The following is a 25,038-nucleotide window of genomic DNA, read 5'->3' as shown; positions in this document are numbered from 1 at the left end:
GGAAGGCCCAACAATTTCCGTACCTCCCTCCAAGCGATGACTGTATCTCTAATAAGTATACTTGACTTGAGGTGGGATGGTAGAGCATTATTATTGGAGTGAAGGATGGCTGAAAGGGTATGTGGGGCAGTCAGAGCACCCTCAAGTAGGATATTGCAATATTTTGACTTTCCACTCAGCCAGTCCATTCCCTGTCTAAGTAAGCATGAAAGATTATAAAACCGAATATTGGGTAGACCCGCCCCACCCTCAGACTTTGGGAGGCATAGTTTTTGCAGCGCAATGCGCGGCTTTTTGCGGGACCATATAAAAGTAGACAGAGCCCTATGGATTTTTTGCACATCAGAGTGTTTCAATAATAAAGGTATGGTCTGCATCGGATAAAGTAAGCGTGCAAATGACACCATTTTAAAAAGGTGGCATCTCCCAAAGAGTGAGAGGGGGAGGGCCGCCCATGCTTCTAGCTCCTTGACAATTTTTGAAATTAACGGAGGGTAATTAAGGACATACAAAGAAGATGGGTCACGGCCTATGCGTATGCCTAGGTATGTAATGTGTTGAGTTGCCATAGTAAATGGAGATAGAGGTCTCCATCTAGGAGATAATCGTGGGTTGAGTGCCAGAATTTCGCTTTTGTCAAAATTTATACGAAAGCCAGAGCATAGTCGAAAGGCCGCAAAGTGATCTCGGAGTCTGTCAAAGTCTGCGAGGGGGTCGGTGGAGAATAGGAGTATGTCATCTGCAAATAGGGCAGAGCGAAGAACTTGGTTACCCACGGGGACGCCACTGATCCCTTCATGGGAGTTGAGTAATCTCGACAGGGGCTCAATGGCAAAATTAAAAAGTAGGGGGGACAGGGGGCATCCCTGCCTTGTCCCTTTTGTTAGGGGTATCGAGTTCGAGACAAAATCAGGGGTAACAAGACGCGCAGTTGGTGATGCGTACATTTGTTGCAAAAATCGCATGATCGGGCCCGAAAAACCGAACCGTTCCATTACTTTGAACAACCAAGACAGACTAACGTTGTCAAAGGCTTTTTCGGCATCTAATGAAATAATAGCGACGTCGTGATCGGGGTGCGTTTTAGCCTATTCCAGTGCCAGCAAAACCTTACGGATGTTTAGAGTCGCCGAGCGTCCCGGGACAAAGCCAGATTGAGCCGAGTGTAACAAAGAAGGGAGCAGCGGAGCCAAGCGTGACGCAATAATTTTGGAAAGAATTTTGACGTCCACGTTAATTAGGGAAATTGGGCGGTAGGAGCCTGGCAATAAGGGATCCTTCCCCTTCTTAGATAGCAGTTTTATGTGCGCCTGCGTACCAGTAGGAAGGTAGGGGCCCCCCTCCCACATGGCTGCATATACCCGTTGTAGGGTGTCCGGAACAAAGTCCTTAGTCAATTTAAAAAATTCAGCTGTGTAGCCGTCTGGGCCTGGGGCCTTAGCAGATGCCATGTTTTTGATTGTGCGCCGGATATCATCAGAGGTGATAGGGGCGTTAAGCTCCTCTAGTTGTGCAATTTTAAGCTTGGGCAGACGGATCTTAGCCAGGAGAGCTTCCGCAGCAACATTGTCCGTCTGGTCAGCTGCATAGAGTTTTGTGTAGTAATCCTCAAGCAAGTTACTAATTTCAGCAGGCGAGGTGACCAGAGAGCCAGTCGTATCTTTCAGGAAGGAAATATGAGTGGGTCTTCTTGGCCCCGAGCACAACTTGGCTAGTAACTTGCCTGCTTTGTTGCCGTATCTGTGATAATGCAGATTAACGTATGACATTTTAGCAGCTTCTTGCTGTTCCGCCCAAAGGTCAAACGTACGCTTAGCCTGACGCCACTCTTGTATATTATTGGGAGTGCGACTTAGAGTTAGGCGTTCGTGTGTCAAACGTAGAGCCTCACTCGCCCGTTCATATTGCTGCCTGGCATGTCTTTTAAATTGAGTGGTATACGAGATAATCTTCCCTCTCAGGAAAGCTTTGCCAGCTTCCCAGAAGAGGTTTGGATTGGTGATGTGTTCCCCGTTAGTTGAGGTGTATTCGTTCCATGCTTCACGAAGCATGTGGCCGAAGTCATCATTGTCAGCTAGATATGAAGGAAATCGCCATGTGGGCGAGGGGGAAGAGGGTGTAGCCTGTGCCATATGTATAATAATGGGGCTGTGATCCGAAATTCTGGCATCCGCAATCTCCGAATCGCACAAAGTAGTCGTTAATGCAGGGGAGGCAAAAAAGTAGTCGATGCGGGAAAACGAGTTGTGCGGGGGCGAAAAGAAGGTATACTCCTGATCCGTCGGGTGCATCAGACGCCACATATCTACATACCGCATGGAGGCAATAGATCGCGCTAGTGGAGTCGAGTCGGTCATCGGGGAGGAGGAATCGTGCGGTCCGTGTGCCACTTTACTCGTGCGGTCGGCCAGTGTGGACATGACGGAATTGAAGTCCCCTCCTACCAGGTGAAGGGTTTCAGGGGCTGTAAGTATCCATTGTACCATATCCTGGAAAAAGGAGGAGTCCGGGGAGTTAGGGGCATAAATATTGGTGATGGCAACTTGTTTGGTTCCTAAAGTCAAGTGTACAGTCAGCTTGCGGCCTGTCGAGTCTGCTCTGACCTCCCTAACAGTGTGTCGCAGATTCTTGTGCAGCAAGATAGCCACTCCAGCCTTACGGCCTATAGCCGGTGAGGCATACACCGAGCCTACCCATAGTTTACGGAGACGTGTTAGATCATTCGCGGACAGGTGTGTCTCCTGTAACAGAGCCACGTCCGCCCGGAGACGCTTCAAATGCCTAAGGATGGACATACGTTTGCATGGAGAACGAAGCCCCTTAACATTCCATGAGACAAACCTCAGGTGACTCCCACTGGCTGACGAGGCCATGTCTGAGGTAAAATGGTATATTGAGGTGGGGGCTTGCCAAGAGGCACCCCTGAAGGCAGGGCATCTTCAGCACGAGAGTCACCCAAGTGTTTCAGGTCTCCTGAGGGTAGAAACGCAATACAAATAGGAATAAACAATAAACAGTCATCATAAGTACCTAAAAAAAGAAATAACAGAGCAACATTTAGGTGTAACGAACACCCATCACACGATAAACACTGCACTTTTTTCAACATGAGGTTCCACTACCTAGTTAGGCTACCGCTACTCATCAGCACCTCTTCTGATGTCGGTAAATAAGCTACAGGGAGGGGGAGGGCACCACGTAGGCCAAGTATACGGGGGTCCATGAAGCGGGCATAGCGACTCCAGACAGAGGCGCATGTATTAGCGGACGAATGGTCAGCCCTTGTGTGTGAGCAGAAATGGACCGATCAGTAGCTGGAGCCTCTACAGCGCACTTTTTTTTTTTTGTTTTTTGTGAGAGCTAAAGAACAACGCCATTATAACAGGAACATAGTCAGGTAACCACTAAACAGGATCAGGTACAGATTTCAAATATTTTCAAGGTCCTCCATCGCAACATAGAGTCCAGTCGGACCGAAAGACAAAATAATAATAATAAAAAAAAAAAAAAAAGAAAAACAAGGGCAGACTAGACCAGGAATAAGAGGACTAAAGAAAGGAAAGGGGGACCACATTACCCGTTTCCAGTGCGAGTCCGATAGAGAAAAAAAAAAAAGGGTTTCATCGTGGGCTGTCAGCGACCGCCAGATCTGTCCTCCTTCTGCGTGACGCGGATGCGTTTGTAAGGGGGCTTAGTCGGGCTACTTTGTTTAGGCAGTGTAGATGAAGAAGGAGCCTGCGGAGAGGATGAATTTTCTGCAGAGTTGGCGAGATCCATATCCGTTCCCAGGGTGTTGACGTAACTTTCTGCTTCGTCAGGTGTGGTAAAGGTGAGTTGTTCCCCGTCTTGCGTTTGGACACGAAGGAGTGCCGGGTAAGCCAACGAGAACCGGATTTGGGCATTGTGAAGAGTGGTACAGATCGCAGAGAAGGCCTTGCGCTGTTTCATTACCTCCACGGAGTAGTCCGCAAAAAGCAGTAGTCGCGCTCCATCTACAGACAGCGTGCGTGTGCGGCGAAACTTCTGCATAATGGCCGCCTTGTCAGCATAATTGAGGTATTTTACTATGACGTGGCGTGGTTTGACATGACTTTCAGAGTATTGCCCGATGCGATGCGCCCTTTCAATGGTGCAGGGTATGCGGAGACCTAATTGCTCAGGAATTATTTTCGCGCAAATATTCGTGAGTTGAGTGGCGGAAACCGACTCAGGGAGTCCAATAATGCGCAAATTATTCCTTCTCGAGTGATTTTCCAAATCGTCGAGTTTGCGCCAGATGTCCCTATGTGCGACATCAATGCGTGCCAGCATAGCTGAGGCAGCTGAGGAGTCATCCTCTAGCGAAGAGATCCTGTCTTCTGCATGTGTGAGTCTCTGTGCCTGTGCCTGCACTTCAATATGGAGCTGTTCCAGCCCTCTGTGTACTGCAGCATCCACAGTGGCAGTGAGCGTGGGGCCCAGCAAAGCCACCACTGCTTGCGCTATACCAGCAGGGGAAGCAGGGTCTATAGCTGCTGGTGGCATAGGAGCCGTGAGGGGCTGCATTTGTGGCTGTGTCTGCAACTGATCAGGCGCTGATAGCAGCTCTGCCTGCGTGCGAGTGGCGGCCATCTTGCCTGCATCAGCCGTCGGCTCTCCCGCTGTGTGGATCGCGGCGGCCGCCACTCGAGCATACGATCGCTCCACAAAGCGATCCATCTGAGCCCAGGATGTGGCGGGGGCGGAGGGGGGGTCTCCCCGAAGCTGTAGCTGGGTGAATCAGCCGGGTTTGAGAGGAGCGCGGCGGGAGCTGAGGGAATCTACCTCTTCCTCATGTGGCGCCGGAACCGGAAGTCCATAAAGCATGTGTTTATGTCGGATCTTTCGGTTTATCATTTGTTAAAATGATAACGAAAATACCTGAAATTCGGACGAAAATGCATTCGGACGAAAACGAATGCACATGTCTAATAAAGACATTAAGGGAATTGAAATAGGGGAAACACAACATAAAATCGCAGCATATGCAGACAATATGCTTTTTTCAATGACAAATCCGATAGTGTCATTACCAAATTTGATTAAAGAATTGGAGTTGTACGGTAGACTTTCGTACTTTAAAATAAACTGTAGAAAATCAGATGCCCTGAAGGAAATGTCGAAATCAATAAGTTTAAGCTATAAATTTAAATGGGCAGATCAAAGTTTGAAATACTTAGGCCCCTTTCACACTGGGGCGGGAGGTGAGGTGGCGGTATAGCACCGCTAAAAATAGCGGCGCTATACCGTCGGATTTGCCGCGGGATTCGGCCGCTAGCGATGCAGTATTAACCCCCGCTAGCGGACGATTAAGGGTTAATAAATTTAATTACCGCGGTTTCCCATTGTTTTAAATGGGAAGGAGCGGTATACACGCCGCTCCTCTCACCGCTCCAAAGATGCTGCTTGCAGGAGATTTTTTTCTCTCCTGCCAGAGCATTGCCTCAGTGTGAAAGCCCTCCGGCTTTCACATTGAGTATGCAGTGCAGGAGTTTTTCAGGCGGTATAACAGCGCTGAAAAACTCCTCAGTGTGAAAGGGGTCTTAGGGACAAACATTGCAGTAAGCTCCTCGAAAATGTATGAGTTAAACTTCTTGCCGCTGTTAAATAAAATATGTGGGCTACTAGAAAGATGGAATAGGGGAATGTTCTCCTGGTTTGGAAGGAGTAATATAATCAAAATGAATATATTACCAAAGATTCTGTACCTCCTCCAGGCAGTCCCGATTACAGTACCAAGATTTTTTTTTCAAAATATACAAACGTTATTTACTAAATTTATATGGGCAGGTAAACAACCAAGAATAAAGAGGACACTGTTATCCTTACCAAAACAATATGGAGGACTGGCTGTCCCAGATATATTTAAGTATTATCAGGCAGTCCACCTAGGTTGCTTATTGGATTGGTGTCGGCATAGGAATTTGAAAATCTGGCCAAATTTAGAGCAAGCACAGTGCAAGGAATTATTAAGTAGAGCCCCTTGGTGTTATAAAGAAGTCACAACTGATATTAAAAAACATCCAATATTAGGTACTACACTGCGGGTATGTTATAACCTTTTTTCAAGGGAACATATATCTACTTATGACTCACCCTTGACTCCTATACTGGGTAATCCGAGATTTATACCGGGTATACAGAAAGGACCCTTTGCGACACTAATTGAGCGAGGAATATATCAGACTTCGCATTTCAGAATTCGGGGTATCTGGCCGACAATGCAGGATTTGATGGATACAAATGGCCTCTTTCAACTAGAGTTCTGGCAAGCAGCACAACTAATGCATTTTTTAAATATTAAAGTAGCACCATACTATTCGGAACGTAAGTTGACACCATTTGAGAAAAAAGCCAAGCACACATACATTATCTAAAATGTATTTGTTATTGAGTAAACCATGAGAGAACTATCAGTTGCCCTTTTTTCAAAAATGGGAAAATTACTTAGGGAGAACTTTTGGGGAAACCCCCAAAAAATTTAATGATACAAGGTATATTTAAGACAGCAACATGCACAAAACTAACTATAAAATAATTTCACAATGGTATAGAACTCCAGAAAGGTTACACAGGTACTTTCCAAACATAAAGAGTGAATTCTGGAGATGTCAAGCAGAGCAGGGAACAATGGTACATATTTTCTGGGCCTGCCCCAGAATTAAGGGATTTTGGAAGGAAGTCCTTGAGATTATCCAAATGTTTAGTGAGGTTGTAATAACGGCGGATCCGGCTTTCTTCCTTCTACACCTGTCAGATATACCGTGGGGAACATATGGGAATTCCATCCTGTGTCACTTAGTGAATGCTGCCAAGGCATGCATACCGCTTAAGTGGAAGCAAGTACAATCCCCTACTGTGAGTATGTGGATTAGAAAGGTTGAAGAAGTGAAAAGGATGGAAGACCTAGTATGGACAAGCAGGAAAAAAAGAGAAATATATAAAAAAATCTGGACACCCTGGAATGATTTTATCCACTCAGAGGAAGGCTGGCAGACGGAGACTGAGAGGGGGCGGGGAGAGGGGAGAGAGGAGAGGAGGCTGGAGAGGGGGTTTATCCTTTCTTTCTTTTTTTTTGGTGGGGGGGGGGGGCAGGGAAAGGAATATAACTGGACAAGGGATAATAAGTATTGAGGGTGAGGGGGAATGGGGTAGGATAATAGCAATATGTAAGGTCAGGGGACAGCGTCATCCCATGACCGGACATTGAGAGAGGGGGTGAGAGGGAGAGACTGGGAAGTCGTTTTTGGCTGACCACTGTTTTCTTCTCCCCAATACTGGGGCTTAACGGCCCATTTCCCCACATTTACCCCTTAAGATTATCTTGGAGAAGTGGGAGTCAATGGGATTGGGGTGAATCAATTGTCTCAATGTTCTTTTTTTCTCTTTTTTGTTGATATATAAAATTTGAGGCTATGTTTAGACTATGTAAAGATGATCGACTGTTTATTGTGATTTTGTGCTAAGATCCATGTTATTCCTTTTTGCTTTGTATAAATGAAAAGAACTTGAAAAATAAAGAAATTGAAAAAAAAAATCAATCACTAACAGCCAAATTTGAAAGGAAATTGCAATACCTATAATTTAAATGTTTGTTATTATTAGTTAGTAGGGATGAGCTTTGAGTTTGAGTCGAATCCTTGTTCGACTTGAACATCGTCTGAACATCTTCTGTTCGGACTCATGCCGAATTTCAAACATTATGGGCCCTATTTTGCATTGATACACGTCCCCTGGGGCAGGACCCAGGTCCCCAAACACTTTTTTATGACAATACCATGCATATAAGCCTTTAAAATTAGCACTTTTGGTTTCTCCCATAGACTTTTAAAGGGTGTTCCGCGGCTTTTGAATTTGCCGCAAACCCCCCAAATTGTTCGCTATTCGGCGAACACTTACTGTTCGAGTTGAACTTACGTTCGACTCGAACATCGTGCTCCTCCCAACTAGTTACTGACATCCACCATATCACCCTGCTGCCAGACCTCCATATATAACTCTCAGAGACAATGAACAGTCATTTGCATTGTTTTGTTTTTGGGATATAACTTGGTTGGGGGAAAGGGATTATGGGATGCCCATAGAACGGATCACTTTGCCATCATATTTTAAGAATTAGTTGAATATATTGAGCATTTGAAGAACTGATAGACACTAATAATTACAGTTACTTCCCCTGCATAACTCCTGCAGACCGTTGCTCCTCCTCTGCATCAACTCCTACAGACTGTTACTCACAGGATTTCTCTCCTTCTGCACAAACTTCCACTGTGAACTATGAGGCCCCATACACACGTCCGAGGAACTCGACGTGCCAAACACATCGAATTCCTCGTCGAGTTCTGTGTTGAAGCCGCCAAGGATCTCGGCGGGCCAACTTTCCTCATTGAACAACGAGGAAATAGAGAACATGTTCTCTATTTGGCCCGACAAGTTCCTCGTCGGCTTCCTCTGTGAAAAGTGTACACACGGCTGAGTTTCTCGGCAGAATCCAGCTCCGATCGAGTTTCTGGCTGAATTCTTCTGAGAAACTCGGTCGTGTGTACGGGGCCTTAGTCTTTCTGCCTCATCATCTTCACTGTACATAAAGGAATACTCTGAAAAGTCCTATATGCTTGCTGAACTATTAATAGGCCAGGGGCCTTCAGTACCCCTTTGTGCGGCCTAGTTGATTAGCAGCTTTTATTGGTGGACTACTGATCCCAGCTAGCCCGACCTGCAAATCATGTGCCCGCAGACCATATAGATTTGACGCAAAACCCCGCAGTCTCTCCTCTGGCCTTGCACCCAGATCCTCTGGCATGCCTCCTACAGATATCCACTTTTTCACAGAATATAGAACAGTACCCCTTCAAGAAGAGTGGGCAAAATCGGACTTTGAGGCTCGTGGAAGTATAAAAAATATATATTTTATTACATAAATTTACAAAATGTACACTAACAATGGTATAATGGAATGCAACTGATAACAATCACAATACAACCATTCAGAACAAGAGAATAGTGAAAGAATCCTATTGAAGTTGCCTACGCGTTTCACCGTGGGGCTTCTTCAGGACGAAATGAACAGGATTATTGCTACTATGTAGCCATGATTTTCACAATCTGTGAATAGTACACATCTTATTAGTACAGCATAAAAAATGATGATATTTACATAAAGGAAAAAATTCCTAAAACATATATCTTTATCAATTGATTAAAACCAGTGAAAAAACACACAAATTTTTGCAATACATATGGGTTACAACATGTGGCTACATCACCTGATACACAGCGGTGGATATAATCATCCAGGAAGATTCCAATGATAGATGAAATATATACCGATGGTAGTAGATAGTACAAAAAATATGTTTAGAGATCGATGATCTGATAAAAAGGGGGAGGAAAAAAGCAATAAGCGCATATTTACGCTAACAATATATGTATATGTGTATAACCTTAAGCATTATCATATACGCCTATATATATGTCTACATGCGTATATATGTCCATGGAGAAAAAGGAGAAGTAAAGAAAATAAAATAAATTGCAAAGTCTTACATCCTATAATATATAATAGGGCAACAGGTAAACCATGCTGATTGGAAACATACCGCAGGTCCAGGCCAAATATGTCAATAATGACATGAGCAAATACACATTACAGTCCCCAGGCAAAAGAAGACGTGTCGGGGATAGAGATGCAGGTAACCGAATCCCTATTAAGAGTGGAAAAGCAACACATGGATGCAAAGAAAAAAGGAAGAAAATGAGAGAAGAAAGGGGAGAAAAAAATAATAAATAAAATAAATATATAGGAAGGTCAACGTCAGGCGGAGACGTATCTAAATATTAGACAATGTCTTTGAACCATTACATATAGCAAATGCCAGACATAAATACCTTAAAAATCCACTAGGGGACCTAAAGCTGGGGCAAAAGACAGCTCACAGAGGCAAACATAAGGCCATCCATCGATAAAGGAACAGCATCTCCCATATAACAGAGATCGTCTTGCAAACACCTCTGTGGACATATAATAAACAGAGCACTGTTTTCAATAAACATCCAGGGGATATGGAAATAGATTAGGGAGATTATGGGCGGTCAGCAGGTACTTACTGTGTGCATGTAGCGTCCGTGTATGCCCCAGGGTCACAGCCTGTGCTGAGTACACAGCTGATCTGTGCAGCTGGGTTTAAATACACTGGGGAATTGCATGCTGGCTTGATGACATCATCAGCAAGCGCCGTGTGAATACATTGTGCTCCCTGAGAGTAGGAAGGGCTTGATTGGACAGCCCAAGTGGGAGGCACCAGGAGGCCAGAACCAGCCCTGATTGGCCAGATCTCGCCATATAGATAGAATGTAAGAACTTAATACAGCAGCCCAAGTGGGAGGCGCCAAGGAAGTGCACCGGATCCCTGATTGGCCGGGTATCGCCGTGTATACAGGGGGGTAGGGCATGTATAGTTAGTATCATAGATACAAGGCAGACACTGTGGGCGTAAAAAGAGGCATGTCAGGGTGTAACATAGAAGTATAGGTAAAGCAGCAGGCGGCTAAATATTAAGGGACATTCTGAGTCCCAGCAGCAAAAAAGGAAGGAACTGTCCACACGTCCCAGCACCATACAGATGGCCAAAAACGGGTCAACCACTGAAAAAACGAGACGACCGCTCAACACAATACCATTTGGTAGTGTGTTCCTAAAACCCTGGTGATAAGAAATCACTGCTACAGTAAATAATTTTCTGGTCAAATAATAAGAATAAAGGCCAGGAAAAACAAAGCATCCCCTATTTAGCACAGTGATGCTTGCAAAGACAATCCCATCAGCCCCACAACAACATAGCAGAGGGCAGAGTAGATTCAAAGCAGCAGAGCTGCGACTGGAAGAGGGTGTCGGTAAATCACAAACATACATATGCCATCCTGGACCTGCAACTCAATCCTAAGGAGTCATTGCTAATAAAGCAATAAAACTATGGCGTCAGGGGGACAAGAGACCCTTAGAACGGCGTAATACAGAAAAGTAAGAAACGCAAAAGGAGACACAGCAATAGCACCTTCCAAATAAAATAGGCTATAGCGATCTGTCAGAGCCAGGGTTAAACCCCCCTATATAAAAAAGCAAGAGTGAACAAAGAAAGAAAAATATCTCCATGGATTTGGAAAATTTAAAAAAAGATTATATATTGTTTAGTAGGCTTATACATCCTGGATGCAGGATTCCACCACCGTGTACTGGGGGCCACGTAGATCACACAAATGTACCACACACATGCCAATGTTATACAGTAAGAGGAAAATACTTAATAATCTAAATTAAAAAACATACTTCCTGATGGGTATTAGATCAGAGTAGATTTGGTATACTTTTGTCTATAGGCAAAGATATTAACTCCAAAAAAGGAGGGGTTATACCTATAGTATGAATGGAGTTACCTCCCTCTTTGATCCTTTGTGCGCACACGGGAAGCAGAAGCAGAGGCAGAAGCACGCCGACTCCGACTCCTCCCCAGGGCTAGAACTGGGCCAGCAGTAATCGGCGCACGGCCCTAGTAGTAGGACGTGTGGCTCCTGGTCCCAGACAGGTAGGGGTTCCTCTCCGTCGCCTCCGCTCGCTTCCAGCACCTTGCTGCCTGGCTGCCGCTTTCTCACCTGCAGCTTTTGGACTGGTAAGACTCTATCCCTGCTTCTCAGGTCTATCCCCCTGGAATCACTGGGAACCGTCCTTGTAAGGACAGCCACCCCAGCGGTTCCAACTGTGGACACTGTGGACACTGCTCTCTGCAATCCACATTTGTTCCCATACAATCACCCACGATCGCCCCGCATCTCGCACGTTTCTTGCACTGCGCGGGCGGCCGTTTCTCTCCGCATCCGCGCCAGGCCTGACTCTTTCGCGGCCGCCGTAATCAGGAAACACCGCGGCTTCAGCCGCGGCCTAGCGGCGCGCCGCAGCCAGGAATAAATACGCTAGTTCTAGGAAAGATACTCCCCCGCCCATATCCCTGGAGGACCCCGTCCTCCCGGGATTAGTAATGAGCAGTGTCTTTTTGCTTTTTTTATAAAAGATAAAGCTAACACTACCCAGACAAATCTGAGGCTTGGTACCCCCTCAGAACAGGGACTCCTGTCACCCTCCTCTCCTCCCTCTACCCTACGATACTTGGTCCAGGGCTTTGCAGCCGATCGCCCCTCAGGGATCAGGAAGGAATTTTTCCCCGTGACAGCATATTGGCTCAGCTCTGCCAGGGGTTTTTTCGCCTTCCTCCGGACCAAGATCAAGAGGAAGGACTCTATGAATCCTCCCTCCAATTATAAACTTAAATCATCAACCCCCCCACAGTGACAGGCAATAATGGGTAATCTGCGTTACTCTGCGGACTCCATACGAGATCTGAGACAATTCGCAACTACATTACCAGCCGTCACCAAAAAGGCCTTAAAAATAGACCAACTCTGGAGAGTCGATCGACGATCGATCATCAAAAATTTTAACCACTTGACACAGCCAAAACACATATCATGTGTTTTGATTAATACAAGATCGGCAGTAAAACACCGATCAGAAATCTACGATTTCTTACTACAAAACGATCTAGACTGCCTCTTTATTACAGAAAGCTGGCTCTCAGACGACTGTAACACCATTCTCGATGAACTGGTGCCAGAAAACTATCACCTAATAACAGAAAACAGAATAGGGCAAAGAGGAGGAGGCCTTGCGGTGATCCATAAGAATCACATCGCAATCACTAAACCAGCCCTGCAAAATCCTCTTCCATTCATGGAAACCCTTACTCTTCAGCTTCAAACCTCCCCCCAGGAGACTGTTCACATTCTCCTCTGTTATAGGCCACCTGGGCCTAAATCGCAGTTTTTGCCATCATTAACAGAGTTTATATCCACTTATACCCTCAACAGCAAACATCTTTTGCTACTCGGGGATTTCAACCTGTGGGCCAACTCCACACAGGATCCCATTGCGGACGCCTGCATTGAGCACCTAGATAGATTAGGACTACAGCAACTTATATGCGGGCCCACTCATGCTTCAGGTCACTAGTGTTGAGCAGAATATGCCATATTCGATTTCGCGATATATCTCGAATATATATTCGAATATTCGAGATATATTCGCTAAATTCGAATATTCGTGATATTTTATCGAAATGAAATTATTGCGATTTTTCGCTATTGCGAATGCGAAAATAATTGCGATTTTTTGATAACTGCGGTAGGAGCACTCTGATTGGCTCAGAATATTCGTGATATTTTATCGAAATATCGCAACATGCGAATGCGATATTTATTGCGCAATTTCGAGAAATGCTGGAGGAGCGCTCTGATTGGCTCAGAATATTCGTGATATTTTATCGAAATATCGCAACATGCGAATGCGATATTTATTGCGCAATTTCGACAAATGCTGTAGGAGCACTCTGATTGGCTCAGAATATTCGTGATATTTTACAATACAAAATAATTGCGAATATTCGGCAAATGCGGAAGGAGCACTCTGATTGGCTCAGAATATTCTTGATATTTTACAATACAAAATAATTGCGAATATTCGGCAAATGCAGAAGGAGCACTCTGATTGGCTCAGAATATTCTTGATATTTTACAATACAAAATAATTGCGAATATTCGGCAAATGCAGAAGGAGCACTCTGATTGGCTCAGAATATTCTTGATATTTTACAATAGAAAATAAAAAGTGTTTTGCATTGGTGGTGATTCTTTACTCTATCCATCTGTCACAGCCATTTGTCAATCAAACACCTTGAAGATTGAACACGTTCATGCTGCATGCTTTGGACTTTTTTTCACTTCACATATCAAAGACATTTTTATGAAAGATTATTTTTCTATTATTGGGACTATATTTCTTTATATATTTGTTTCACTGTGTATTTCACAAGTTATTTGCGCTTGCTTATTTTATAATTTGCCCACATGTCTTGTCACTAGACATATTTTTTATTCTTGTAGAGCGACTCCATTTTCTGTCTTGTATTAATTTATGTTGTATAACATTTTTGAGTTGCTGCTGTATTCTCCCCTTTTTTAAGGTATGCGCAATTTTTTCCTTCTTACAAAAAATAATAATATCAAACATACAAATATTCATAACATACACATACACAAAGCCCCCCCCCCTTTTGCATCAGAGACAATCAGAGTTCTCCTACCACAGTTATCGAAAATTCGCAATTATTTTCGCATTCGCAATAGCGAAAAATCGCAATTTTTTTTTTTTCAATTTGGCAACATAAAAGGATCGCCTCAGCTTAGCTACTCTGCCCAGGGTCTCTAATCATACCAGCAATGCTTTTAGACGTCGATAGGATGTGATCTGTTTTAAAAATCAAATTGAAAAAATGCGAATATTCGGAATTGCGAATATTCACCGCGAAATTCGAAATATAGCGCGATTTCTCGAATATGCTATATTCGAGTCGAATATTCGCAATGCGAATATTCGTGAGCAACACTACAGGTCACACACTTGACCTAATTTTCAGACAAAATCTGGAAATAAGCATTCTAGAAAATGAACCATTGCCATGGACAGACCACCATGCAATCAAGTTCACAATCTCCAAAATCCCCCCAGTGTCAAAAGCACCAAAACCGGTGACAATACACTGGGCTAGGTCTCAGAAGAAGCTCCGCTCGGAACTCTTCAAATCTACCTTGAGAAACAAAATTAAAACAATCCAGCCTCAGCAAACAGCCGCTGATACACTGGACGCCATAAACGCAGCCTTACTACACTCAGCCGACTTAGTAGCACCGAAACGCAAATTCGGCAGCCGCAGGAAAAAGTCTGGCTGGTATAACAACCAGCTATCGCTTCTGAAGCGAGAGCGCAGGAGGGCGGAAGCCGCCTGGAAAAGAAACCCTGCAGAGGATAATCTTATCTTCTACAGAGCAATAACAACACGATATCACAAAGAAATTTTCAAAGCCAAGAAACACCATTTTTCTATGGCAATTAACAGTTCCCTAAATCGTCCCCGCGAACTATTCAAAATGGTCACCCAGACCATGAATCCGGGTTGTCTTGAAGTCCCCAACTCAGACACCCAAGAGTTCTGTAATGAACTATCGGATTTCTTCATTAGTAAAATTGAAAGAATCCGGGAAAGTATTCTGAAAAACAATACCCACCTCAATCCGGCTATCAATCAGCCAAAAAATTCACGCAGAAATTTTCTGCACTCGACAAAATTCACTCTGGAGCCTATTTCCAGCGACACCACAAAAAATATCATCGGTGCCTTGCGGAACAGCACATCGCCCAATGATATCATCCCTACTAAGCTGTTGAAGGATTGTGCCGACATTCTGGCGCCACCCATCACACAGCTTATAAATCAATCTTTCAAGGAAGGCATAGTGCCATCCATGCTGAAAGAGGGCATAATCCAGCCCATCCTGAAAAAAACGAATCTGGATCCCAAGGACCCAATTCACCGCCGCCCCATAACAGGCCTAAACGTTCTCTCTAAGATAATGGAGAAAATAGTGGTACAACAGCTGCAACAGCATCTAGATACCCACAACCTACTGGATCCATTACAATCTGGCTTCCGTCCTGGACACGGGACAGAAACGGCCTTACTTAAAATATGGGACGACGCCCTCGAGGCCGCAGACGAAGGAGAATCTTGTCTCCTAATTCTGCTGGACCTAAGCGCAGCCTTCGACACGGTAGATCACAAACTGTTACTGATGCGACTAGCTTCGGTAGCAGGAGTTGCAGAAGGTGATTTACCATGGTTTTCTTCCTTTCTTGAAAACCGTTCACAAACAGTTAAATTGGGTTCTTTCACGTCTGAGAAGCGCACGGTGTCATGTGGAGTCCCCCAAGGATCCCCCCTGTCACCGGTGCTTTTCAACATCTATCTACGCCCTCTCTTTGATATTATCAGTAGCCAAGAACTACTTTATCACTCTTATGCAGACGATACGCAACTGTACTTGCGCATCGGCAACAAAAAGAATCATCATCCAAGTTTAGAGAAATGTCTTGCTTTGATTGACAACTGGATGACTAATAGCCATCTTAAACTCAACAGTTCTAAAACAGAACTCCTTGTGTTTCAGGCCAGCCGAAAGAGTCAAGTGGTAACAACTTGGACTCCACCGCCCATTCTGGGACAAATCATTAACCCCAGCTCCAAAGTCAAAAGTCTCGGGGTCATCTTTGACACCTTCATGACAATGGACGCACAAATAGGGTCAGTAGTCAGCGGAGCGCACTATCTGTTGCGCCTACTACGCAGACTTATTCCATTTATTCCTAAAGAAGACGTAGCAGTCGTGGTGGGAACAATCATAAACTCCAGATTGGACTATGCCAACGCACTGTACCTCGGACTCCCAAAGTACCAAATCTCCCGCCTGCAAGTCGTACAGAATACGGCCGCCAGACTGGTGACTGGGAAAAAAAAATGGGAATCAATCTCACCTTCGTTGAGAACCCTTCACTGGCTGCCAGTAAAAGACAGAATTGCATTTAAAGCACTCTGCCTGACACATAAGTGCATCCATGGGAAGGCTCCGCAATATCTTTGCGACAAGATAGAACCTCATAATTCAAATCGCGTTTTGCGATCCACCGACCAAAATCTGGTCAGGATACCAAAAACTAAATACAAATCCAAAGGAGAAAGAAGGTTTGCTTTCCAGGGTCCTAGACTATGGAACGCTTTACCAACCAGCATTCGGTTGGAGGAAAACCACCTGACTTTCAGAAGACGGATCAAAACTCTGCTCTTTTGAGGTCATGAGTCACAGACAACTAGCGCCCAGAAGCGATTCAGTTCGCATGTGTTGCGCTCTATAAATTTTTCATTCATTCATTCATTCATTCATTCATTCATTCATATATCATTTGCACTTTTGAATGTTTCCCAAAATTCCAAACAAGCCATATACACAGACACGAGTATTCGTGACAGTGCAATGCCGTTTCTCCAAGGACTGTGGGGTGAGTTTGCAGTGAATGGAACCCCGTTGGCAAACTAGGCATTCCAGCTATATAGGTCAGATCTTTAGAAATGGTTTGAAGCTAATGGCTTCATTAAGACCTGGGAAATAATTGGTTCGGAGCCGATATATCCATTTAGCTTCACACTGTAGGACCTTCTGATCGAAGTTGCCCCCCCTTGAATCCTCAAACACACTTTCCAAGGCTGAGAACTTAAAGAGGGAAGGCTCATATTTGTGTCTAAACGCCACATGGTGGCCCATTGTGGTATTAAGCAACCCACTGGTAGCGTAATATACATGGTCCTTGATTCTCTTCCAGAAACAACGTATAGTCTTGCCAACATAAAAACTGCCACATTGGCAGAAAATAATATAAATGACACCCTTCGTTTGGCAGTTAATATGCTGTCGTATATTATGGTTCTGGCCGTTTGGTAATTGAATTGAGGAACCCTCCAAAATCATGTGACAAAAATTGCAGTTACCGCATTTAAATAAACCTGGATTCTCTGGTGTCATCTGGCCAGCTTTACAGTATCTGCTTCTGACCAAACGATCACAGATAGACGTGGCACGTCTATACGTGATTTCAGGCCTCTGGCCTATATACTTGGACAAAGTCTGGTGAGCTGTTAAAAGATGCCAGTGTTTGTCCATGATGGCTCTTATCTGTTTGTATTGGTCTGAATAGGTGGTAATGAACCTAGTGGTGTCTGTTTTAGATTTTTTAGTGACCTTGGAGAGTACCTCATTCCTCTTTTTACCATTGACTCTGTTGAATGCCTTTTTAAGGCACGTTCTACTGTAGCCCCTATTGGACAATCTGGTATAGAGTAGATCTGCTTCCGCCTTAAATTTACTAGGATCAGAGCAATTGCGCCGCAAACGCAGATACTGTCCGTATGGTATACTCCAAACCAATGGAGAGGGGTGGGCGCTTGCAGCGTGCAGGATAGTGTTTCCTGCTGTGGGTTTACGGAATAAGGAGGTATTAATCATGCCCCCTTCATTTACGTATATCAGAATGTCAAGGAACGCAATTTCCGAATGACTCAAACACATTGTAAATTTTAGGTTGTAATCATTGCGACTCAGTAGTTGCTGAGTCGCAATGATTACAACGTAAAATTTACAATGTGTTCGAGTCATTCGGAAATTGCGTTCCTTGACATTCTGATATACGTAAATGAAGGGGGCATGCCGCTACCGCCGCTAACAGCCGTTTGACATGCAAGACGGTAGGGCTCTATCCCAGCCTGGATAAACCCAAACATCGTTACAAAGTCTAACACAGTACGGTAACGGGCTGTCAGAGGTATAGTACCGGACATGGCCTGATCCCTCTTCCCATTCGGTTTTTCAAACCTGATCACCACCCTAATAGACAACGAATTGCAGGACCTTTGGACCGAACAAGCGACAGTAGAGGCGGACCCGCTCTCTCCGGGTTTCCTCAACAACATCTTCCTGGTCAGGAAAGGGTGGCGGTTATCGCCCAGTGGTAGCTTGAAAAAAATCTCACCAAACTATTAGATCCGGTGGTGACACTCTGCGGAACAGAGGGGTGAGGTTGATTATCTACTTGGACGACCTACTCTTAATGGCTCGTCCCCCCTCGCCTGGCGGGCGAGCACGCCTCCCGGACAACTCCCCATAGATCACGGGGATCTATCCTCTCCCCATCGCAGGTGATAGAGTTTTGGGGTTCTTGGTGGACACCAACCGAGCGATCTTTCGGCTACCCATGACCAATTGGCCGCCATCTGCAAGAGATCAGTATCTTGCTGAACAAACGAGTGTCCTTACGCGGACTGGCTCGCTTAGTCGGCCTGTTATCGGCGGTAAGCCAGGCCATTTTCTCCAGCCCCTCTTCGCTATCGAGCCCTCCAGAGACTCAGGGCCCTGCGTCTTCACTAGGGGCTTCGCTGTACAGACGAAGTCGCTTTGGACACAGAAGCCACAATGGAATTATGGTGGTGGTTACGTCAGACCGACTAACGGACGGCAATACCATCTTCAATTCCACAATGGACTTCGTCATAGAGTCGGATGCCAACCGCCTCGGCTGAGGTGCTCGGTGCGGTCCCTCGTCCGCAGGAGGGACGTGGTCCACAGGGGAGTCTCTACTGCACATCAACACGTAGAACTCCTGGCGACCTTCTTGCCATCAGGAGTCTGCTGCCACACACGTCCAACTATGGCGTGTTCTTGCGTATGGACAATGTAACCGCGGTCTAGTACGTAATTCACTTGGGAGGTCCCGGATCCAGAATCCTAGCGGATCTACCTAAGACTTCTGGCACCTCTATCTGGAACGCAATATCGTTCCAGTTGCGGAATATGCCCCAGGCACTTCCAACATGATGTCGGATTGGAATTCTCGTTACCCGACCGGTTCCAGCGATTGGCGCCTGCGCCGGTCAGTGTTCCTGGCCCTCGCTCACTTATGGGATCCTTTCTCTATGGACCCGTTCGTCTCTCGTCTCAACCATCAACTCCCGCGCTTTACAGCCAGAGGCCGGATCCGGAGGCGCACGCTGTGGACGCCCTCCGCCAAACTCGGCCACAGGGGACACATTACGCATTTTCCCCGTTCTCGTTGACCCTCAGGGTCCTCCTTCACATTACGAGCCTGAGAACATCAGTCGTGCGGTTCACTCCACGGTGGCCGACGCAACCAGGTTTTCCCCTCCTTCTGGGGATGTCTGTGGATCTCCCCGGGTTGTTTCCTCACCCCCCTCATCTCCTCGCCAGTCCGAACGGGGATCTACACCCTCTACTCACGGCACACATCCTACCTCTCCCCGCATGGGTGATTTCGGGGTGCTGGTCGCGGACAGCGACCTTTCAAGTACAGCTGGGGTCTCCTTGCCTTGGCCCCGGGACTAGATCGGCATCTCGATTAACCTGGGGACTCTAGGTTAGTTTATGTGATCAACGACAGGTTGAGCCCGTTCAGGCGTCTGCCTGTAGTGCCCAACTATCTGACAGACTCTTTTGAATCAGGGAGGTACTATGGCTCCCTGAACGTCTATCGCCCTGCGATCTTAGCCTACCGCTCCCTTGTAGACTTGCTAACGGTGGGGGAACATCCATGGGTGTGCCGACTTTGAAAGGCGTAAAGTTTCAACGCCCACCACGCCCAAAGTATCAGAACTCTTGGGATGTGACCAAGGTCCTGACCAGGCGCTCGGACTGGGGGGTCGATCTCACTCTGTCTTGAGGTTATCGTCCTTCAAGCTTACCGCCCTCTCGTGTCTGATTCCGTCGAACGTGTGTCAGGCGTCACGGCGCTGGACATAGCCAGGCGTCAGGTCTCACCTCTGGGAATCAGGTTTTTTCCGTCATGCGTAGGACAGCGACGGGACTTCCATCGGCTTTCTACCCGTTCTTCCCCGCCCATCCACAAATGTGCGTGCTCCGCTGTATACAGACCTATGATTCCTTGACGGTCCCGCCACGATCTTCGCAATTCTCCCAATTCCTTATTTCCTACGTTAAACCTCAGTTTCCGGATTCCTCGGCTACACTAGCCAGAGGGGTACGGTCGGTCATGGAAATGGCAGGGTTTGATATAACCCCGTTGGGTGCCCACCCCTCCAATGGAGCGGTGGCTACTAAGGTCGTCACCTCGAGCGGCTCCCTCTAGGACTTACGACTAGCGGCGGACTGGTCGTCCCAATCACCTTCCGCCAATTCTGCTTTGGACCGGAGGAACACATATCTATGTCAGTTTTGTAGTTGTTTCCGATTGTTATCATTTATATATATATACATTGTTGTAGCTTTGAACTTGCATAAGATATGAGCCTCCTGTCTGATGTATAATTCGAGATTTTCCTAGCTTGTGACGGAAAATATTAATTATATGAAGACAGGAGGCGAGTATCTTCCCTCCCGACCCAACCCTGTCACGAGGTTGTCTCTCTCTCGTTCTAGGCTGTTGAACCACGCATCCTGCAAGTCAGAGACTGATACGTCCCGGGAGTTCGCTTTCACTAGCCCCGTTGGGATTGCTGTTCCGTTTCAATCCATGGGTTTAGTTCACCGCAGACCGAAAATAGAGGCTCCTACTACGTCCCAGATCCGGAGTCGGGATACCGTTGACTGAATCCGTTGGTCCATGTTCCTGAAGACGACTGACCGGTCGGCTCCGAATGGTTTGGGTTTCCTACAGTCCCCCGTTTGGATGAAGTCGGTCCGGATGAAGTTGGTCCGTGTTGGCCTTGTCCTTTTCGTTCCCTCCAGATTCGGATGTCGTGTTCCGGTCGGAAGGTTCCCGGCAGCCGCGGAGATGTTTAAATGGACTTTCGGTTCCTGTTTACGTTAATTCGCATGAAGAAAGAGGAATAGGTTACCTCAGACAGTCCCTTATATAGGCTACGGTCTGGGAGGGGCTACGTTGGCCCAGGGACTGCTGGGAATGGTAGTTCTTTGAATTTTTTAAGTTACAATAAATGTTTTACTGTATTTCTGCTATGAGCATTATTAAAGAAAGATAATGCATAAGATACTCGCCTCCTGTCTTCATATAATTAATATTTTCCGTCACAAGCTAGGAAAATCTCGAATTATTAGGTATTTTTCTCTTACTGTATAACATTGGCATGTGTGTGGTACATTTGTGTGATCTACGTGGCCCCCAGTACACGGTGGTGGAATCCTGCATCCAGGATGTATAAACCTACTAAACAATATATAATCTTTTTTGATATTTACCAAATCCATGGAGATATTTTTCTTTCTTTGTTCACTCTTGCTTTTTTATATAGGGGGGTTTAACCCTGGCTCTGCCAGATCGCTATAGCCTATTTTATTTGGAAGGTGCTATTGCTGTGTCTCCTTTTGCGTTTCTTACTTTTCTGTATTACGCCGTTCTAAGGGTCTCTTGTCCCCCTGATGCCATAGTTTTATTGCTTTATTAGCAATGACTCCTTAGGATTGAGTTGCAGGTCCAGGATGGCATATGTATGTTTGTGATTTACCGACACCCTCTTCCAGTCGCAGCTCTGCTGCTTTGAATCTACTCTGCCCTCTGCTATGTTGTTGTGGGGCTGATGGGATTGTCTTTGCAAGCATCACTGTGCTAAATAGGGGATGCTTTGTTTTTCCTGGCCTTTATTCTTATTATTTGACCAGAAAATTATTTACTGTAGCAGTGATTTCTTATCACCAGGGTTTTAGGAACACACTACCAAATGGTATTGTGTTGAGCGGTCGTCTCGTTTTTTCAGTGGTTGACCCGTTTTTGGCCATCTGTATGGTGCTGGGACGTGTGGACAGTTCCTTCCTTTTTTGCTGCTGGGACTCAGAATGTCCCTTAATATTTAGCCGCCTGCTGCTTTACCTATACTTCTATGTTACACCCTGACATGCCTCTTTTTACGCCCACAGTGTCTGCCTTGTATCTATGATACTAACTATACATGCCCTACCCCCCTGTATACACGGCGATACCCGGCCAATCAGGGATCCGGTGCACTTCCTTGGCGCCTCCCACTTGGGCTGCTGTATTAAGTTCTTACATTCTATCTATATGGCGAGATCTGGCCAATCAGGGCTGGTTCTGGCCTCCTGGTGCCTCCCACTTGGGCTGTCCAATCAAGCCCTTCCTACTCTCAGGGAGCACAATGTATTCACACGGCGCTTGCTGATGATGTCATCAAGCCAGCATGCAATTCCCCAGTGTATTTAAACCCAGCTGCACAGATCAGCTGTGTACTCAGCACAGGCTGTGACCCTGGGGGAAATACACGGACGCTACATGCACACAGTAAGTACCTGCTGACCGCCCATAATCTCCCTAATCTATTTCCATATCCCCTGGATGTTTATTGAAAACAGTGCTCTGTTTATTATATGTCCACAGAGGTGTTTGCAAGACGATCTCTGTTATATGGGAGATGCTGTTCCTTTATCGATGGATGGCCTTATGTTTGCCTCTGTGAGCTGTCTTTTGCCCCAGCTTTAGGTCCCCTAGTGGATTTTTAAGGTATTTATGTCTGGCATTTGCTATATGTAATGGTTCAAAGACATTGTCTAATATTTAGATACGTCTCCGCCTGACGTTGACCTTCCTATATATTTATTTTATTTATTATTTTTTTCTCCCCTTTCTTCTCTCATTTTCTTCCTTTTTTCTTTGCATCCATGTGTTGCTTTTCCACTCTTAATAGGGATTCGGTTACCTGCATCTCTATCCCCGACACGTCTTCTTTTGCCTGGGGACTGTAATGTGTATTTGCTCATATCATTATTGACATATTTGGCCTGGACCTGCGGTATGTTTCCAATCAACATGGTTTACCTGTTGCCCTATTATATATTATAGGATGTAAGACTTTGCAATTTATTTTATTTTCTTTACTTCTCCTTTTTCTCCATGGACACATATACGCATGTAGACATATATATAGGCGTATATGATAATGCTTAAGGTTATACACATATACATATATTGTTAGCGTAAATATGCGCTTATTGCTTTTTTCCTCCCCCTTTTTATCAGATCATCGATCTCTAAACATATTTTTTGTACTATCTACTACCATCGGTATATATTTCATCTATCATTGGAATCTTCCTGGATGATTATATCCACCGCTGTGTATCAGGTGATGTAGCCACATGTTGTAACCCATATGTATTGCAAAAATTTGTGTGTTTTTTCACTGGTTTTAATCAATTGATAAAGATATATGTTTTAGGAATTTTTTCCTTTATGTAAATATCATCATTTTTTATGCTGTACTAATATGATGTGTACTATTCACAGATTGTGAAAATCATGGCTACATAGTAGCAATAATCCTGTTCATTTCGTCCTGAAGAAGCCCCACGGTGAAACGCGTAGGCGACTTCAATAGGATTCTTTCACTATTCTCTTGTTCTGAATGGTTGTATTGTGATTGTTATCAGTTGCATTCCATTATACCATTGTTAGTGTACATTTTGTAAATTTATGTAATAAAATATATATTTTTTATACTTCCACGAGCCTCAAAGTCCGATTTTGCCCACTCTTCTTGAAGGGGTACTGTTCTATATTCTTATCATTACTGATGCGGCCAATGTGAGTGCTTTCCTTGTGTATCTTGTCCCCCCTCCCCCTCCCTCTTTTCTTTTTCTTTTCCTTTCTGATCATCCCTAGTTTTGTGTTTTTCCTTCCCTTCCCATCCCCCTCCTTTTGTTTTCAACCACTTTGTCACACTCACCGACCTTCTCCTGCCCTGAGTCCATGATGAAGGACTCAACTGGACATGTGTTCCAAAAACTTCTCCAGCCCCTCTGTTTCGGGACACCACTCCCTCCAGATCAAAACAATCAGGCCTAGCAGGCAGCATTGGGCTGCCTAAATGTACCTGCCTGGCAGCTTACCACACAAAAATCCTCACCTCTAGCATCTACCTATGGTAGAGGGTTAGAGGGTGCTATATATATATACATACTGTATAGACATTCCATGTTTTCTGGGACATGTATTGAAGTAGTTCTGCTGAGTACCTTAGCAGTTTCAGGTAAACAGGGAAGAATTGTCATCATGACTAGGGATGAGCTTCAAGTTCGAATCAAACCCATGTTCGAATCAAACATCATCTATTCGATTGTTCGCCAAATTTCGAGTGGCGCCTCACGGCCCATAATTCACTGCGGCATTGCAGTGCATTGGTGGCTGATGATTGGCCAAGCATGCACTATGACCCGCATGCTTGGCCAATCACAGCGCCGTAAGCAAAGAGAGACATAATTGGCCAAAGCCAAGGTGGCTTTGGCCAATTATGTCTCAGGGGTTTTAGTACACGCCCCACACTATATAAGGCCGCCTGCATGGCGGCCTTGTGTAGTGTGTTGCGGCAGTGGTGAAAGACAGACAGACAGAGAGAGATAGAGACAGTGTAATTTCAACTGAGTTGGATAGAGCAGGCAGGCAAGTCAGTTAGCTGTAGTTACAGTGTGTAGAGGATATATATGCATCCCAGGTGTTGTATGTATAAGGCTGGCCGAAGGCTAGCCTGTATTTGT

General features: G+C 45.3%; 2 long non-coding RNA genes across 2 annotated transcripts; one reads left to right on the top strand and one right to left on the bottom strand.

The window, feature by feature from the left end:
• Window positions 1-9,040: 9,040 nt before the first annotated feature.
• LOC120916065 lies at window positions 9,041-10,239 on the bottom strand. Its single transcript, XR_005743943.1, has 5 exons — window positions 10,126-10,239; window positions 9,907-10,029; window positions 9,618-9,722; window positions 9,285-9,390; window positions 9,041-9,123 (listed from the first exon to the last, which is right to left on the bottom strand). It is a non-coding gene; the product is annotated as an uncharacterized LOC120916065 (long non-coding RNA).
• Window positions 10,240-22,765: 12,526 nt separating this feature from the next.
• LOC120916064 lies at window positions 22,766-23,910 on the top strand. Its single transcript, XR_005743942.1, has 5 exons — window positions 22,766-22,789; window positions 22,886-23,008; window positions 23,193-23,297; window positions 23,525-23,630; window positions 23,792-23,910. It is a non-coding gene; the product is annotated as an uncharacterized LOC120916064 (long non-coding RNA).
• Window positions 23,911-25,038: the final 1,128 nt, after the last annotated feature.

This window comes from Rana temporaria, chromosome 10, assembly GCF_905171775.1.
Source record: "Rana temporaria chromosome 10, aRanTem1.1, whole genome shotgun sequence".
In the NCBI taxonomy this organism is placed as follows: Eukaryota; Metazoa; Chordata; class Amphibia; order Anura; family Ranidae; genus Rana; species Rana temporaria.
Note: the sequence above shows the minus strand (reverse complement) of the source record. Positions and strands in the feature narration are given on the sequence as shown.